Source organism: Mchenga conophoros, linkage group LG22 (assembly GCF_057382185.1).
Source record: "Mchenga conophoros isolate Kocher_MC1m ecotype Shallow Benthic linkage group LG22, M_conophoros_male_GT1.1, whole genome shotgun sequence".
Classification (NCBI taxonomy): domain Eukaryota; kingdom Metazoa; phylum Chordata; class Actinopteri; order Cichliformes; family Cichlidae; genus Mchenga; species Mchenga conophoros.
The window spans coordinates 16,410,275-16,430,461 of NC_140546.1; the positions used below are offsets into that span (position 1 = coordinate 16,410,275).

General features: G+C 42.0%; 1 protein-coding gene across 2 annotated transcripts in view; it reads right to left on the reverse strand.

Annotated features, from left to right (window-relative positions):
• The window catches only part of slc45a4a (solute carrier family 45 member 4a), a 54,685-nt gene extending 37,014 nt beyond the window's left edge, over nucleotides 1-17,671 (reverse strand). The window contains exons 1-2 of one of the 2 annotated variants that reach the window (XM_085261804.1): nucleotides 17,515-17,671; nucleotides 16,293-16,374 (exon numbers count right to left, since the gene is read on the reverse strand). The gene's annotated coding sequence lies outside the window, so the exon portion shown is untranslated. Of the gene's footprint in view, nucleotides 1-2,990; nucleotides 3,204-16,292; nucleotides 16,375-17,514 lie in introns of those variants that run through there. The other variant, XM_085261805.1, reaches the window with a different exon arrangement.
• Nucleotides 17,672-20,187: the final 2,516 nt, after the last annotated feature.

A 20,187-nucleotide genomic window follows, 5' to 3' on the forward strand; every position in this document is an offset into this window, starting at 1 on the left:
GCTACAGCCAACCACTAAATTCAGCTCTTAATTTACTGCTTAATAATAAACTATTGAGAATTTCCTAAAGCAATTTTTCTGCTAATCGTTTAATATATTAATAATCAGTTTTGACACCATCAGGGTCTCAAAATAAAAGAAATAATTTAAAAGGGGTGGAAAGTAGTGGTTAAAAACTATATTTCAATTAATAATGTTTTCTTGGTGATTGCAGCAGCCTTTACGAGTGAAGAAAATGAAGGGTATTCTTTTCAAATGAGCTACAGTCACTGACAGTACTGACACTAAAGGTATCAGCAGCAGGATTATAGCAGTGACACACAATAAGTCAAATGTAAGTACAAAAGTAGCCTAGATTGTAGTTTCCAGTGATTTTTAGGCAAAAATGTGACATAACTGCTTCAGTTTATTAATAACTAAAGTAACTAAACTTGCACAGTAAGTGAGTGCAACTAGCAAGTTCTCTAGCAATGGTCGGTTGAGTCGTTAGTTTACTTTTGTCTAAATGACCCGCTGCAAGAGCTTTGTGTTTTTAGCTTGGGTGGTGACGTTTGTTGTTCCCACCTTTTGCTGGAACAATGTATTAAGCTTTGTTGAAGGGTCATTGAAGCAGCTCTCTGATGTGCAGCTCTTGCCCTCAGACATGTCTGGGCTTGTCTCGTTGTGAACTCTAGGCGTGGAGACTATATGACTGGTATGGGCATGTGACACCTCTAAGTCAAGTTAAAAAAATTGCACTGGTATTATATAGCACAGCCTTAAATTTAAGGTCACGCAGCTTCGATTAGCAAATGTTTTGTCCGAAAGTATACAGCTGGAGTTTCTGTAACAGTCAAGATTTTAGTGAATAGCTTTAGTGAAAAATGACGGCAGCGCTGATGCATACAGTCATACACTACCACACAATGATTGAATAAATAGTACCTAATGCTCGCTGCCAATTTCAAGCTTTACAACTCTGCAATTTGATTTCAGTATTATAATGACATTTATATGTGAGGACTCAGGGCTGTGTGTCGGACAGGGTCGTCTGCAGTACGGGGGCCCCACAGGGAACGGTTCTGGCTCCGTTCCTCTTCACCATCTACACTGCAGACTTCTCCCACAATTCCACCCAGTGCTTCCTGCAGAAGTTCTCTGATGACTCTGCAATAGTCGGCCTCATCACTGATGGGGACGACAAGGAGTACAGAGGACTGACTCAAGACTTTGTGGACTGGTGCCAGCTGAACTACCTCCAGATCAACGCCAGTAAAACCAAGGAGCTGGTGGTAGACTTCCGCAGGCACAAGCATTCTCCACTGCAACCACTGAACATCCAGGGTATGGACATTGAGGCTGTGGACAGCTACAGGTACCTTGGTGTTCATCTGAACAACAGACTGGACTGGACTCATAACTCAGACGCCCTCTACACGAAAGGGCAGAGCAGGTTGTACCTGCTGCGGAGACTCAGGTCGTTTGGGGTGGAGGGCCCACTCCTGAAGACCTTCTATGACTCTGTGGTGGCTTCTGCTATCTTTTATGGTGTGGTCTGCTGGGGCGGCAGCATCTCTGCTGGGGACAGGAAGAGACTGAACAAGCTGATCCGAAGGGCCAGCTCTGTTCTAGGATGCCCTCTGGACCCAGTGGAGGTGGTGAGTGACAGGAGAATGGCGGCTAAGCTGTCATCCCTGTTGGACAACGTCTCCCACCCCATGCAGCAGACTGTGACAGCACTGAGCAGCTCCTTCAGTGGGAGACTGCGGCACCCACAGTGTGGGACGGAGAGATTTCGCAGGTCTTTCCTCCCCACTGCTGTCAGACTCCACAACAAAGACTTTAACTGAACAAACACACACATCCACACATGTGCAATAACACTAAGTGCAATAATCTTTTCTGGCATCGTTGTATTTTTACTCAGTTGTATATAGCATTCGTATTCTATTTTTATCTTATTGTATATTTTTATTCTATTTTATTCTACTGTATATAGTATATTATTTTATTCTATTCTGTACAGCTGTGTACTGTATTTATTCTTATTGTATTCTAATTTTTGCGTCATAACTTTTGCACTGTCCACTTCCTGCTGTGACAAAACAAATTTCCCACGTGTGGGACTAATAAAGCTTATCTTATCTTATCTTATCTATAATGACATTTCTCTGCCTGGAAGTAAACCTATAAAGAAATGCATAAAACTAACTGAAGGTTGGACGTGCTTCATTTTTGTGATACTCAAAAATAACTCAAGTGACTGGGAGAGGACACCTGCTGAGCACAAACGGCCGCATTAACCAAAGAAATGCTAAACAGCGTGAGTTGTCAGGGTGAAAACTGCCATGAAACAGGAGCTGAATCAATTTGAATAATTTGGTAAACACAAGAAGCTTTTAATCCATCTCTTCTGACAGTGAAATCCCGAGTCTTAATAGCAAACCATCACCAACACCATGGTCCAAGTCTCTTCTTCAGATCCTTTTTAGGCCTAAATTAATTTTGTGTAGGTTGTAAATATGAGGATGGGTGCCTTTAAGGACAGTAGCTTGCAATCTCCTGCTCAGGCAGCACTATTCATCCTGCATTTGTAGTCCTCAAACACACACACACAGACAGCAATGCATGGTTTCTAATCATCAGTCCACACACATGCGGCACCAGCTTATATAGAACTGAAACTCAGCTTTCCAGGGAGCAACCGAGTGAAATGCAAGGAAAGACTCACTCACAGACTGAAACACAACTAAGACAAATGCTTGCAATGAACCTTTAAAAATCCTACTGAAGAAGATGAGAGGAAAATAAGAACAGGAGGGAAGCAAAGGAGATGCCTGTGAAGTTCAAGGTCAGACAAATTAAGAGTCTGCCATGTCCCATGTCTCACAGAGCAACACACACACACACACACACACACAGGATTTCTGACTCTTCAGTGCACACACTAAACACGCATAACCCGAGTCTATTTTAGTGAGTGTTTATTCTTGCTCCATAGACCAGATTACCTGTGACACAAACGTGAAATCAGAGCGAGCGCTGTCTTTCTCACTTCATCCACCTTCTCCGTTCCCCTGATCCTCTTTCTTTTTCAGTGCTGACTCATGACTCGCTTCTGCAAAGCAAGTTGACTTTGCAGACATGAAAACCATGCAAGTCTTATCAGTTATGCAAAGCCGAGAACATCTAATTTGGGCGCAGGGGTGGAGCTGGAAAGCAAGCGGCAACAACAACAGTTGGAGCCAGCGGCTTCCCATAGCACACAACCCCAAACAAACAAATCCCGATTTGAACTTAACGTGACTAACTCACCGAAAATATTTCATGTTTCTTTTTTTCGTTGTTTTAACTGCTGTAAAGAGAAAATTGAGCTTACGTATATGTGATTGTTGGCGTCATTTTGTTTCAAAGGCGCAGTACTTAATTTCTTCCACAACTCAGTGTTAGGTTTAGAACCAGTTTTAAACATTGTTCTCATGGAAAGCGAAACCAGCCTAGAAATTTTTTTAATGAGGAGCTGGCACAGTAAAAAACAACTACTTAGCACTCTGCAAGAACTGAAAACAACTAGATTCCAAATACTGTAAAATATGTTCAACTTTTGAGACAGCAACAAATATTTATTTTAATCTAGTCGGTCTTATTGTATTTCCAAATCACAAATTTAAGGATGATTGTACTCTGGCGATGGTGGGCTACCTGAAGCTGTATAATGTACAGTAGATATTTAACTTTACAGAAGCTGGGACACGAGCCAGGCGTAGCCTCAACAGCAAGCTAACCTTTAGTTAATGGTGGAGGCTACTCTGCTCAAAGGCAGCGGTCCTGCTATGATCCACAGTCCACATCATCACATATGTGTGTTAGCACAACGAACCTCTTTACAATCTCACTGTTTGTCTACGACAGTGTTGGTTGCCACCATGGATGCTGACAGAATAAGATATGATAAAGCATGAAACATATAATCCACGCTTCATTTACTTTAATTTCAGACTGCTGTAGTAAAATGAGAACAGTGTTTGATTTGTTTGATTACAGTGCAACATATTGCACCTGCCGCTCAGTCTGTTTGTCCCTCACATCCACCAACGCCTTTGAAAGTTGAGTGCAAACAACAATCTTGACGCGTAACCAAGACGTAACCACAGGTGTGAGATCAGGAAACATTTTCAAGGTATTCTTGGACAGTCAAAATAATTGATAACCTGTTTTATATGAAAAGTTATCCTTTTTTATATAAAACTTTAAATATTAGAAAGGTTTTACTGTTAATCAGACGCATTATGTGAGGGATAGGCGTTGGATTTCGGGATGTTATGATATATATTTTTCATCATTTTTCTGACAGACCAATTGAATTAATTATTATTAATTATGTGTGTTCTTTTCTCAAATCATCACTGTTTCACATATGTAAACATAAGTTGTGTTGCTGCAGAGCAGTGAAGCACGTGTGCACTCTGTAAACAATTCCACGCTGACCTATATAGAGGTACATATAGATTACAAGGACGCCAGGATCAAATTCACATTCTGCAGGGGCTGCAGATGCTTTTGTGCATTGAGTAAATAAAAATAAAGAGGCAGGCATTTTATTACTCCAAGATCAGTAGCCTAATATTGTGCATTATTATGATTAAGGATTTGTGATCCAAAGAAAGATAAAAAGGGCAGGGAATTGTGTAATCTAATTTCACAGACTGCTGTCAGTGTCATGACCCTTGTTGTACTCCTTCCTGTCTCCTTTCTTCTGTGTCTCTTGTTTTCCTGTCCTATTGCCTCTCTGTGTGTCACTTGTAGTTGTAGCACCATTCACATTTCCTGCAGTCAATTCGATCAGCATCTAAAACCGGTGGCTCATCAGCTCATCACCAGCCATACATCTACTCGACTCTCCAGTCGCTATCTGACAGACATCACAGGAGAGACACCATTATCACGTTTATTGTGTTTGTGAGTGAGTTAAACTCATTTCATTTCATTGTGCTTAGATTTCACCCCCACCTCTCCGCCTGCTCTCAAGCTTCAGCTCCTCAAGCTCACCGGCAGCAGCTCCTTTCTCCCTGCCTGCCCACTCTAGCTGTCTGCCAAGCCAGCTCACCCGGTCTCTGCCATCAGTCTGCCTGCACACTGTGCCAGCCACGCTTCACCTCTCTTCATCACAGCCTGCCTGTTTAATCTCCAAAAAAAAAACCCATTACATCTACAGCCCTTACACCTTGACTACATTCGGAATAAAGTCTCCCTCTGAGTCACGGTCAACTTGTGACCATGTGGTGTGAATGCTTTTGAGTCCAGAAATTTTAACTGTAGCTAGTCAGCTAGCCGTGATTTATAGCAAACACACTGTGGACGAGTGGACGGCTGGCAACTTCACTCTTTCTTTGTTTTGTTTTGTTACAGTTAACACTTGGAAGCTTTTATTGCACTTCTTCTTAGAGCAATCTAGCAAGATGTAGTCAACTGGGTCAATTTTAAGCTAATTTTAAATACTGCTTAACGCTAAAGTCACGCAAGAGAATCAAAATTATTGTTGCAATCATGTGCCATGACCCTTTAATCTTCTTGCTTTTGAAGGCGGGGACCATGTCGTCAACCACTTGCAGTCATACTGCTATCAGTCTGCAACTGAATCCGGCGAACTTGCAATTTTTTGTATTATACTGCAATTAACTGTAATAAATCTGCATAAAACTGCAAACCTGTTTGGGATTCCACATAATTTGAAAGAAATTCCTCCACAAATGTTATACAGTTTATGCAGGACAAAGATTCGACTGCAAAATGACAGAGATACTCAGCAACCTTCCTTTTATATAGGAATATAACCTGAATAAAGCTATTGGGAAACCAGTTGACTTGCGGTCTCTATTATAAAGAGAAGGTTGAGCTCACAGACTGACTCAGATTGCCAACAAAATGCAATCAAGCTGTCTATATTTATAAATGTGACCGCAATTATTTGCAAACCTTCGCCAAAATGACAAAGAGTGACTGGACTGCAACTGTTTGGAGACAGGTTTCCTCCAACCAGGTGACCTGTGCACTTGCCTTGTGATAGGAAACAGTCACACAGAGGTTGAGGGTGTTGCACTCTCAATCTCTGGGATACCAGTTTGTCACCGCAGATACATGAAAGCGGTCAGTAAATGACAGATTTTTCACAAATTGCAGGGAGGTCGTTTTCCTATTTGTACTCTACTGTGACTGAGTTTAAAAAAAAACAAACTGATTCACAGTCTCTTACTCACACTGAGGATGACAGTTTATCGCTTATTAAATACTGATACTGGTTGTGTACTCAGTTATTGGCTGATATCCAAAGCCGAGACATGTGTATCAGCAGCAGGAGTCATGGATATTTTAGTATATTTATACATTAGCCTTTTAATTTTTTTCTGTACTAAATATCTTCGATATTCCTAATACCGCACATACTTATTATGCTATGCTTATTATGACTGCTATGTAAACTAGGAAATTCTCAGGGCCTTTAACTGGGTAAGAGAGTTGGCTCAAGTCAAATGTTTCCAACACTGAAGAAAGTCTCAGAAGAAAAAAACCTTTGTTGGTTGGCACAGTATGTGGCTTTAAAAATGAAATACAAATATGTCGCTGGCAGATGTTTAGTGTTCTGTTTCAGAAGAGTTATCTTCTGTTGTTGTCTACATTTCAGTTATCTACACCCTAAAAGCGGCATGTAAACACGCAGGATGCTGCGCAAACCTTTGCATGTGCAAAAAGACTTGAACAGCCTTTTTCTGTAGATGATTTTCCCATGAAAAACAACCACTGGCCAGTTTTTGGGGAGCAGATGGCAGGGGTAAGAGAGCAAGAGAAACAGAGCGTGGTTGGGAGGTAGACGGAAGCTGGCTGTTAGTGTTATGGTGCAGCAGTGCTGCAGTGCAGGGAGTACAGGGGGGCACATGTGTATCAACGTGCTGTAGCCTCAATGACAAATCTCCTACTCATTACACAGCGCTTAGATCACTATACCGGGTGGCATGAATATGACATAATATAAGTGCTGTTCACTTACATGCACTCTAACACACACGCATATTAAAACACTTAGAAGAGCCTCCCACCGACTTGGTTTTATCCCTGTGGTGTCCAAGCAGCTCTAAATTAATCCCCAGTCCCAGCCTCACCTGAAACTCCCAGCTGCCTTCTCTCAAAATAGACGCCAAATGTCTCTGCTTGCTTTAACCATCGCCATGAAATGACGAGACACCACAAAAATTGTTTTACTGCGAGTTCAGCCAAGGTTAACCTTCTAGTCACTGACAGGCTGACTAGTGACGTCAGAAAAGTCTCCCCACCACAAAACAAAATGGACTAAATCAGGGAATTTGAAAACGAGACACCACACATTGCATTCTTGCCTAAAACATCATTTCCTTTTGTGTGTTATTATATGATGTCTGCGCATATTATGCATCTGAGTAGCTCAAACAACTAGAATAAAATTATTCCACCCACTTGCATAAGGCAGGAGGTGTGTTCATTTGGTGTGGGAAATGATATATTAGATCTATTTACATAACTCTGGCAAAACTAATATACTAACATTAACCCAAATTCACTTGAGAGCATAATTAGGAGCAGCTGAGTCTGAGAGACGATTAATCTGAGCCTCCTTGTTTTCAGTCAGAGAGTAGAACTACAGACGTGTCAACAAACCTGCGGCACAACAACCACACAGCTCGCAGTGACATCTAAATAAAAATTAAATTTGCCCAATTCAATTAATTATAAAAGAGTTACACTGGTTATATCTGGTTTTATGGGTTGAAAATTTTCAATCATTTCTTTATATTTTGTTTCCAAGGAGCCAGACTGTCTCGCCATTTAGTCTTTAAAGTCTTTCAAGTTGTCTTAGTCAATAGTAGTCAATAGCTGTTCAGGCTCTCTGAGGCTCTTTTGATGTTTTTGCTAGGACACTGACTGCTCTTCCATCCATTTTCAGCTAGGTCCTTGGGTTAGACGTAGAGTTCATGGTTTCAATAAACTGCTGCACCATTTCTAATTTTCCTATCAAAATACATAGGAATGAGCTCAAGGCTCATTTGTGAGTACTTCAAGGCTTTTGCACACTACTGCATGTTGTGGCTACAACACAGCTAACAATTTAGCAGTAATCTCATTATTCCCATTATTCCAACAGATTAGCCACAACAAACAGAGAAAACAGACGTACAGAGAGGTACACTGATAACGATGGCTTAGCTGAACAGACATCAACAAGTTCTTTCATCAGTGGCTGTTGTGTTCTTGTCCGTTTGACGAGCAAACCAGTCTGCTCACGTCACGACACATGCAAGGTCTCCTCTGGTGGTGCTGCCTTGACTCAACAGTGGCCCTGTTTTTACACCCAGTCACAGCATCAACACTGCATGCTAAATATTATGAGTAGTAGTAAATTTATTGGATCCTGAAGAAGCATCCATACATGTTGAGTGTGGCATCTGTATGAATTAGCACGACTGGTGCGTCATCTGGTGACGACAAGGACGTCGTGCCTGTGTCGCTGAGCTGCCAGTATCTCTGAGCAAATATCTGAGCGACAAACAAGTGCATATTTATATAAGAAATTACACATTGATTTGTATTCATTTCTAATTAGGGTCTGTGTCAAAGCTAGGATTGTGTCACAGGACTGGAATATTTCACATACGGTTCATTATTTAAGCTCACACTTATTTTAGATTGAACTTTGGAGAAAGGATCGTGATCATCTCTTTAGAATTAAAGAAGAAATACAGGCAATGTTAGCGTTAGCAAATAAAACAGGAGAGGAAAGGAGAGATGAGACCTTGACTGTATGTTGTGTCAGCTTGCTTAGCAGCCTGTAATAGCCTGGTCATCTTAATGTTTATTTTTAGCCCTCTTAGCTAACAGGCTGGCTAGTTAGCACTCTGTCTGGCCCACCATACGAACTGCAGCCAATTCAAACACAACACAGCTAGCAAGCTTACCTTACACTTCAAAAATCAAAATAAACGACATCGCTGGCCTTAAGTTTTCCAGGTTTGAGGCTAAAGTAACGTGCCTGCACACTGTTGTTTTAATCTGCAAGGCCTGGTGATCTGAGCCTGTCTAGACACTGGATGTCAGCGTTGTGTCTACAGTGTGGTTAATTTCTAATCATTATTAGGATAATCTGCTGACCCAGAAATTAACAGGCCAACAAATGACCATCAAAGGCCTCTGATGTTAAAGCGGCCCTGCACATCTGAATAGGTGAAGCTGGTTACGGTGAGGTTTTGACAAGCTGCTGACAGCAGATCTGACCTACTTCTGCCCCAGAGTCAGAGTACTCGTGTGTCACCCAGACCCGATACATACCCACACACACACACACACCACTGTAGCTCAACCACCTCAAGCCCTGCACACTACAGTACCCCCCCACTATCCAACATTGTATTACTGTAACCCCCACATGCATGGCCCAAAGGGGCTGCCCACTTTTAAAGAGACCGTGTGCATGTATGTGTTTTGGAGTGTGCATCTTCCCACAAACACCCCCACTGAGGTTTCTAACCACAAGGGAGCTGCAAGCTAGACAAGGCAGAAAAAACCCCCACCAAAAAAAAACAAAAAACAGAGGAGGTGATATCAATCTACTTTCTCTATCTCTCGTTAGTGCATTTCTTCTTTCCAGCCTCCAGTGTGGCCAAGCACTGCCTGTCTCAGTACACTTTTGCCTCTCACTGACATAAAGCTGCCTCTGAGTGAGTGCAAACCTCGGTAAGAACGCACACACCACCCCTAAGCTCACCACATGAGGCTGCTGAAAGCAGTTAAACACTGGTGTGTTTGTTTTTGTCTTGTAACCAACATTATTGTTTCACATCAGCACGTATGACAGCAAGTCATAAGAATGACAAGTGCCTGCCCTGACCAGTTCAGGACTGCACTAAACCTCCAGACGACAAGTTCTGACGCCGCCTACACTTCTGATGGAATATCACACCCACACACACACACAAACACACACACATGCTTAAAGCTGATAAAGGCAAATGAATATGAACAACGCTCAACTGCTGCAACACACAACTTTACAGTAGTTGTTAACAGACAAGTTGATTGCGATTATGCAAAAGTATAAATGTAATTAAACCTAATGAAACATGCTACTAGAGCAGTAACGTTGTAAAAACTTGTTAGTGAGGATTTATCCAGTGTGGTACTGCTGTCTTATTTCTGGGGGAAAAAACAAATAAACAAAGCAAATATAGGTCAATGGAAGTAAGTCAAGGTAGGTTTTGTTTTCTTGCTTTGCTTCTCTGCTCATTTGTTGTTGTTGTTGTTCCGTCTCACTAAACCTGCTAGCCTTAACATTCGGCAATGAAATGTGACACCAGCAAAAAACTATGTTGTGTTTACTTTAGAAAGCATACAATAGTTACCAGTGCTGGGAGTTTACGCCATCAAACAAAGAGAGGTGCAGTACAAATAACGAATGAAAGGGAAACGACAAGAATAAAAGATTCTGTACGACTTTTATCGCCGTGACGCAGTCAATATTTGTAAACTAATCCCAAGCATGCAAGTACCTTCAAATGTTTTTATAGGACTGCCGTGGAGATGATTCACAATTTAACAATTATATTACGGTCATGCTTTCATGTGATCCGTGTGAAACTTTAAGAAAGAGAGCGAGACTCCTGCGATGTGGCAGCAAACCAAAAGCTAGGGTACCAGGATTATCAGCATCTATATAGCTTCTGTGTAGCAGCTGAGCTCAAAACAAACAGCAACGTCGTTGTTTATGAACAGACATTTTTTACAACCGACTATATATACGGTGATATAATGAAGATAAGCAGAATAACAAGACAAATGAACAGACATGTCTGTGTATTAATACATGAGCAAAGTAAAAAAGGCCTCAGGCCTGGCAAAAACCACCGGCAGGGCAGGTTTTTGCTAGTCAGTCAAACCATAAAAGTGAACCCAACCCAATTCTAATTTACTGTAGAGTACATAAGACATACAAGTACTGACAATTTTCTGTTTTAAAATGAGTCTGGATGTGCAATGGATCGTCTAACTTTTTGCCTCCTTTTTTATTTAGGCACACTGATGTAAAAAACAAGTAAATAAAGAAGTGATTGAGTGAGTGTGTTTCAAATGGCAGATTTAAATTGTTTCATTATGCAAACTGTATTCAAAAGGACTAACCACCTGCCATCCTACACTGACAGCCTCGCGCTCATGACAACAACAAACTACATCATGCTGCAACCAATCTGTGGTGAATTACAAATGATTTGGGATCTAATGCGTCTAACAGCAACAGCATCCAAACCTGAGATCATTAGCAGCAAATGAGAAAGGATGCAAAGATCTGCTATATTAACTCCTTACTTAGTTCCAGTATTATTATTCTTTTCATCTGCAGCACTGACAACATAATGCTCTGATCAAACTTAGTGACTCACAGTCAAAAAAAGGCAAATAACTTTCAAATTAGAACATTTTCACAAACATCTTTACAGACACGGATATCAAATGACGAAGTGCAAGCACGCAGACTTGATTCAACCATCTGGACCGTTTCATCCACGTGTGCTAAAAAACTACGAGGGATGATGTGTGATCAGAGCACCGCACCTTTAGTTAAACCCGTGACACTTTGTGTAATCTCTCAGGTATAAAAAGGTTTAAAAGGACCCCAGATTGAACACTTCTTCTTGTGTTGCAGGAAAATTAGCTCAAAAGTGCCCAAGTGTTTGCGTGCAACCATTAGTTTGAGTGCAGTATTACTAACAGCGTTAATGACATTACTGGCACGCAGCCAGTTATCCTCTCTCCTCACCGACCCAGGATACCCGACCGGTCTGTATGAATATTCAGTGACCCTATGAGCACCTTTGAAAAGTGAAAGCTATTCACTGGGTCCTTCTTAAATATGAACATCTGTAGATTTTGAATTTTGAACAAGATATTAAAGAATCTGAGATACAGTGGCAGATATATCACTTATTCCTACCTGGTTATTTTCTCTGTAATTAGGATTTTATTTTATTTTATTGTATTCGTCTTACATCAAGTGACACATCTAAGAGATTTTATAAGCTACAAAAGAGGGGAGGGAGAAGAGAAGAAGAGGACACCTGCTGCTACTGTGACTCAAATGCAGATGTAGAGTTTGTGCGTTTCAATTCTGTTGCAATAAATTTGGTAGAGTTGCAGTTGTACGTCTTCAGGAATGGCTCATTTTATTCTTTTTGGTCTTTAGAGTTTAGCAGATGTTACTGACTGAACCTGAGGCTGTTTCCTTCAAGAGGAAAAGTTAAAAAAAAAAAAAAAAAAAAAGCTAAGGGATTGAGAGTGTAACTGTTGTGCTGCCTTCTCTTAGTCCCAGATGGCAATTATCCTGTTTGATAAAACATACTCCAAGAGTTAACTGCAAATGCTAGTGAGGATGAGGTGTGTGCTTCATCCACGAAGCTCTAAAGGCAGCCAAGATTTACAACCCAAAAGAAGTCCGATGTGCTGCCAGTCATTCCTGGCATCCACTCAGCTTTTTGCTAATTTAATTGGAAAGTTGAGCCTCTTTTAGCTCTCAGACATTTTCTACTCAGGATGAGTCAGTAAAGATGAGGACGGAGATTAGAAAAAAAACGACACAAAGATAAGAGACAAATGACTTCAGAAAGACTTTGGACAGGGAAACTTTAAATACGCCTTGAGTGCAGATTTTTCATTGAAGAGCAGAGCGCACTGACGCGGTGTTAAAGTTAACCCTGGGCAGCTGAGCCCGAAAAGCTCTCAATGTGCTGAAGCCAAGTATGTTCAGACTTTGGCCTGCCCCAGAGGAAAACGAAAATCTGATCTTTCCCATAACTTTCTGTACTTTCTGCAGTTAAACCTAAAAATTGGCTACTAAATTTCACCAGCTTCATCACTTAAAGGCTTAAAATAATCTGAATAAGAATCCAGCCAAGATAATCCAAATCTCCAGGATTTGGTTCATGTGGTGCTGGTTTTGCAGATCTGGATGCTTTTAAACCACATTTGGTGTCTGCCAGGTTTTCGACTGGCCTCTCCTGCTTTGTGGTCACATGACCATATGAACATCTTGTATGGACCACCTTATAAGTGGTTGTGACTCCGGAGGTAGCAAGTTGATCAGAAGGTCAGAGGTCTACTCCCTGCCTCCCCTAGTTTGCACTCATGCAGTGTGTGTGAATGTTAGGTAAAGCTCTTAGGGACAGAAAAAGGTGCTCGTGTGATTGCATGAATGAGAGTTGTAGTTAGACGTATGCGTAGGTTCACAGTCATCCAGATCGTGGTGCTCTTGAGTTCCTGAAAAAGAAGCCGAAAGGACTTCTTTAAGTTTATGAAGACATTTCAACTCTAATCCCGGATGCTTTTTTTGATGACCACGATGACGGCCAAAACACCTTGACCTTAAACTTGCCAAGGCTTTAACCTCATCTGCTTTTGTATGAACAACAAGGAAACTTGTAAAGCATCACCTCACACCTAACTTTCCCATGACTCTACTTAATGAGTTCAAAGCGCCACAAGCAGGTTGTATAACTGGAACGTCTGCTCGAGTTTAAGACGTGTCAAAATAAATACAAACAAAGACTGAAGACGCAAATGACAGAGTGAAGAGAAAAGAAACGAGTCTGAAAAAAGAAAAAAATGCATACAAGACAGAGTAGAGGAGGAGCAAGCAAAGTGGAAGTGCAGAGGACACCAAGTCCTTAGAAGACGTTTTGTACTACTGGCAATATCTTCCCACACACACAGGTACAGAGTGTACCTAAACCTAACCCTAACCCTATGTGTCTGTGAAGGTTCTCAGTCATCCAGGTCATCGTAGTCAAAGGAGTTACCTATAGAGTTACCCATAGGTAACTGAAGAGTTACCCATAGGTAACTCTATGGGTTACCTATGGGTTAGGGGTGTGTCCTCCAACTCAAAACCGGGGCTAAATACAGTATTGACTTTGATAACAGTCCTCCAAGTTTAGAAAATCAACCAGCCATGCATTACAGATACTCTCCACACACAAAAACGTGCCGGGCTGCAGATTCCCCTCAACACACATCTGTGAGGTCACCAGCAAATCAAACCATTATATCTTCTTCATTACAGGGGCCCACCTGAACTCTGAAGAAAACATAGTTCACTGAGGATAAAGTGACTCTAAACAATGCAGTGGCATTTATACATGCACAGCATCTTAGAAAGACTTGTTATAGACGAGAGGGGAGCGAGGCTGTTGATGGCTCGGATGCAAGCGAGATGATGAACAAATACACATAAACACACGCATTTGCCCTGTGATCGTAAGTGGAAAAACATATTAGCTCACTCCTTTCTTTCCCCCGCTCCCCTCTCATGTTTGTGTATGAAAACCTCTCACCAGTAGGAAATGGGTTATCTACACACAGGATCAGGACTCGGGATAGTGAGCCAGATCTGCTGTTTGTGTGTGAGTGTGAGTGAAATGCAAGGAGGATGAGTGAGATTCAGGCAGCCAGTATTACTTCAAGCTAAATCATCTGGTGGTTTTGGAGCAAAAAGAAGAGCTGCAGTTCATTTATACTTATTTTTAAACCACTAGGTCACTGACACGACTGTTGCAGAAATAATTTCATTGCTTTAAAATGATGCATGACAGCACCGTAAACCCCTGTCTGTACTCAGTAATCAAACACCTTTGGAACACACTCCTTTGCTTTTAAAGAAGGGTTGTAGGCTGTTCCTTGTCTTCTCCCTGAGCCATTCAATCTGTTTCCATCTGTGCAGCAAGATATTTCGCACATACAGAAAACACGGGTATCCATTCTGAAGTTCAACCTCATAAAAAACATACTTACCTAAATGTCATCCTATTTCTATTTAATGCTATGCAGATTTAACCCTTCCAAATTCTTTCAGCCCTTAATTCCGTTGTAGCTCTGTTTGTTTGCCTTAAAGATTTTGTTTTGATATGTTGGTTTTATGGGAAACTGAGAGTTCAGGTTGAGCTGCGATCTCTCTGAAGGAGGAGAGCTTCTTGTTTTCTGCTCACATCAGAACTCGTGCTATGAAAACTAGCAAAACAACAGATCTGGAGTCACAGTGAGGGTGCGTTTAACCTTTCGACATCAGCCTCGGGACATCGGTTTGAAAAACAACACACACAGGTATGTCGGGGCTTTTTTTGGGTTTTTTTTTGGAAAGGGTAGTATCTGAGCCAGCTTAAAACACCGAAATAAACCATTCCAAACATGAATGCCATCTATTTATTGCAGACACTAGTGTTAACTAATAGTAGCATACTAAAACTATAGTCCTATTAGCATGTGCAGACAGTGTTCTGTTCACGAGCGGTGGGCCAAGCAGATCGGTGCAACATCTACAGTAATGCGGAAGAAGTAGCTGAACGGGAAAGCCTACTGGTCGATCTACATTCCTGTCCTCACCTGTAGTCAACAATAAAAATATAAGAGTTGTCTGGGGCCTCACCCAGACAGAGCTTAGTCATTTGGTAGGGGTTCCGCCTCGTCACAAAGGAATCGACTGACATGGTTCAAGCATGCCTTACCATCCTCCCCCAGGGCCAGAGGAGGTGGTACCTCAGCAGGGGAAGGTCTGAGCAGGTCTGGTCAAGGACAATCTCTGCAGTTATCAGAAATTACTAGAGGTCCACATAAACAGCAGTCCCAGGAAGACAGAACTATCATGGATGTTTTGTTTATGGAAATACCCACCAACTCTACATGCAAATATCAAACATCTGCATGAAGGTAGTTACTATATCTTCCTATGTGAAGGTACAGAGGGAGGTGTTGACAGTGTTTGCTTAAGATCTGAGAAAATGTATCTTTATGTGCATTTGGGGAGTGTGTTCATGTGACTATCTGCACATGACCACTTGGGTCTGGCTACATTTGTGAGGGGTAATAACCTGACACAGCAGCAGTTGATAGTCAGCAAACATTTCTTCAAGAGGAAGTCGGTAGCTTTCACTTCAGCTAAACAATCTAGTCTTTAGCACACAAACTGAAACCTAAACCACATCGAAACCAGGAGCCTGACATAGTTTTTTTGAGGAAGTAACAAACATCACATGAGCGTGCGTCTGTGTGTGCACTGTCAGGTCAAGCCAAACCAAAACCAAGATCGCGTCACTCGGAGTGAACCTCCGATTCGGCACAACAGAAACATATTAAACTTAAAACAACATCTGTTGGCCATTTACGACTCTTTCTTCAAGTCTTTTATATTTTTGCGTGGACCTTTTTAAAGTGCTTTATAAATAAAGTTGATGATGATGATGAAGACTCACCAAAAGGCCTTGAAAGCTTCATAAATGTCGTTGAGACGTTGTAGTTTGGTCCAAGCTGCAATCTTAAGCCCTGCAGTCGTACCTAAGCATGCAACATTGAAAAAGAAACAAATTAATACAGATTACAGTCATCTCAGGTCAATGACACTTAACTCATGGATTATTACGGTATAACTAACATTACAAGTAATGCTTTTATCAAGGCCATTATTTCTGCATTAATCCATTTGTTGTGCTCTCTAAGGATCTAAGACCAAGACACATCCACATAAACTGCCAGTAAACACAAAAATGAGAAAGAGATACTTTAACACTTGAACCCTATGCAGTCAGGTAGGAAACCACAGCTGATGTGTTCAACAAACACACCTACAACCAGTGACGATGAATCAGTGGTTACAGTGCAGGACACTTCTCATCCATTACACTAATTTTTCCCCGGCAAGAGCGAAACACAACAGCTCAGGGTCACGGATGGGCTGAATTCTATCCCAGCTGTCACGGGGGGTGGGGGTTACACCCCGGACAGGTCACCGATCTATAGCAGATTCACATTCACGGCCAATTTAGAATCGCCAATTAACTTAACTAAGATTAATGCCTCTGGGGTGATCATCCACACTACGGCCGGCCGCTGGACTCGAACCCACGACCACTACCTCGCAGATTTCTCTCTCTGTAAACCAAATATACCGGTAGATGCTTGGTTTCAGTCACCAGTGTGTTATACACTACAATAAACTACTCCTTCCTGGTAAATTTTACACTCTCTCACACACACACACACACACACACACACACACACACACACACACACACACACACACAGCAGTGATGGAGGAAATGAAAATTATTCTAATGCCAGTATTCTCAACATGTAAACTGTAAACAACCACCGCTGAGCCTCTTCTGCTTCATCTACTTTAAATTTAAACACCACCCACTTGCACCATTTTGTTTTACACTTTATAATAAGAGAAGCCTAATTTTTATCCTGACCTGTACCCTGCAGATTGCAACCCCCCTCTAGCCTCTCTCCTGTTTTTGAAACAGGCCTGCAGAAAACTACAGTAAATGCCTCCTCCTCCTCCTGCTCCTGTCTCTGCAGCAGCAACCTGAGATGCTTTGCATTCCGCCTGGCGGAGCCGACCAGCAGCGGCTATAAAATGTTAAAAATCCGTCCCGACTCGTCTCTGCTGCTTCCCCCGGGCATCGCGCTCACCTCGCCGTGTCGTGTCAGCCGTTGGCTCCGTGTTTTCGTCCGCTATGTGGTCGGACAGTTCTCGGCTCTGCAGCAGCTTTTGTTGCATAGGTTGTCTACTGCTCCCGCAACTACAGCCAGGGCTTTAAATACGCTTTTAAAGCAGTATCTGTCGGAAGAGGAGACGTAGCGCTAGCTTCCGTCGACGTCACGGCTCATTTGCATAAAGAGGCGGAGTCTTGGTGTTGGTATACAAAGAAGCAGAGAAACTGAACTCTTAAAGGGAAATGCCGTTAAAAATAGTGCAGTTCTCGCTAAAAACAGAGGTATCAATGCTTTATTTTGCTTTATTTTTTACATGTACAGTTTTAGTTAGCTTTTCCTGTCTTTTCATAACTAGTTTAAGTTTCTCGTTACACCGTCTATTATTTCTAATGTTTTATACACCAAGGTACCATATACAACCTCAAAAGAACAACAACACATGGTATTTTGCACGTTCATTATTTATTTAATGAAAAGCTAAGCGAAAATGTAGAAGCAGTTTGCATGAAATTGAGTGCACGCCATAATTCAGTAGATCGTAATACTGCCTTCTGCAGCAATAACTTGACGTAAATGGCATGTATTTGTATAGCGCTTTACTTAGTCTGTATGGACCCTAAAGCGCTTTACACTACATTCAGTCATCCACTCATTCACACACACTGGTGATGGCAAGCTACATTGTAGCCACAGCTGCCCTGGGGCTCACTGACAGAGGCGAGGCTGCCAGACACTGGCGCCACCGGGCCCTCTGACCACCACCAGTAGGCAACAGGTGAACTGTCTTGCCCAAGGACATAACGACCAAGACTGTCAGAACCGGGGATCAAACCGGCAACCTTCCAATTACAAGACGAACCGCCAACTCTTGAGCCACGATCGGCACAAAACGTACTCGTTTTCTGTATGACTGTATGACTTTTCCAGTCTCTCGCATCATTGCGGTGGAAATTTGCCCCACTCTTCTTTAGAGCATTACTTGGAGTTCATTGAGAGATCCAGGGATTAGTTTATAAACAGTTCTTATAAAGTCCTCCACAGCTTTTCAGTCAGGCTGAGGTCTGGCTTAGAGGGGTGCATTGGAACAGCTTCGATCATTGTGCTGTTGCATGCCCCAGTTTCAGTCAAGCTTTAGTTATTAGACAAACGGCCTCACATTCAGTGTGTGAATGTGTGTGTGAATGGGTGGATGACTGGATATGTAAAGCGCTTTGGGGTCCTTAGGGACTAGTAAAGCGCTATATAAATACAGGCCATTTACCATTTACATTTGACTCTACACGGAGTGCAGAATTATTAGGCAAGTTGTATTTTTGAGGAATAATTTTATTATTGAACAACAACCATGTTCTCAATGAACCCAAAAAACTCATTAATATCAAAGCTGAATGTTTTTGGAAGTAGTTTTTAGTTTGTTTTTAGTTTTAGCTATTTTAGGGGGATATCTGTGTGTGCAGGTGACTATTACTGTGCATAATTATTAGGCAACTTAACAAAAAACAAATATATACCCATTTCAATTATTTATTTTTACCAGTGAAACCAATATAACATCTCCACATTCACAAATATACGTTTCTGACATTCAAAAACAAAACAAAAACAAATCAGCGACCAATATAGCCACCTTTCTTTGCAAGGACACTCAAAAGCCTGCCATCCATGGATTCTGTCAGTGTTTTGATCTGTTCACCATCAACATTGCGTGCAGCAGCAACCACAGCCTCCCAGACACTGTTCAGAGAGGTGTACTGTTTTCCCTCCTTGTAAATCTCACATTTGATGATGGACCACAGGTTCTCAATGGGGTTCAGATCAGGTGAACAAGGAGGCCATGTCATTAGTTTTTCCTCTTTTATACCCTTTCTTGCCAGCCACGCTGTGGAGTACTTGGACGCGTGTGATGGAGCATTGTCCTGCATGAAAATCATGTTTTTCTTGAAGGATGCAGACTTCTTCCTGTACCACTGCTTGAAGAAGGGGTCTTCCAGAAACTGGCAGTAGGACTGGGAGTTGAGCTTGACTCCATCCTCAACCCGAAAAGGCCCCACAAGCTCATCTTTGATGATACCAGCCCAAACCAGTACTCCACCTCCACCTTGCTGGCGTCTGAGTCGGACTGGAGCTCTCTGCCCTTTACCAATCCAGCCACGGGCCCATCCATCTGGCCCATCAAGACTCACTCTCATTTCATCAGTCCATAAAACCTTAGAAAAATCAGTCTTGAGATATTTCTTGGCCCAGTCTTGACGTTTCAGCTTGTGTGTCTTGTTCAGTGGTGGTCGTCTTTCAGCCTTTCTTAGCTTGGCCATGTCTCTGAGTATTGCACACCTTGTGCTTTTGGGCACTCCAGTGATGTTGCAGCTCTGAAATATGGCCAAACTGGTGGCAAGTGGCATCTTGGCAGCTGCACGCTTGACTTTTCTCAGTTCATGGGCAGTTATTTTGCACCTTGGTTTTTCCACACGCTTCTTGCGACCCTGTTGACTATTTTGAATGAAACGCTTGATTGTTTGATGATCACGCTTCAGAAGCTTTGCAATTTTGAGACTGCTGCATCCCTCTGCAAGATATCTCACTATTTTTGACTTTTCTGAGCCTGTCAAGTCCTTCTTTTGACCCATTTTGCCAAAGGAAAGGACGTTGCCT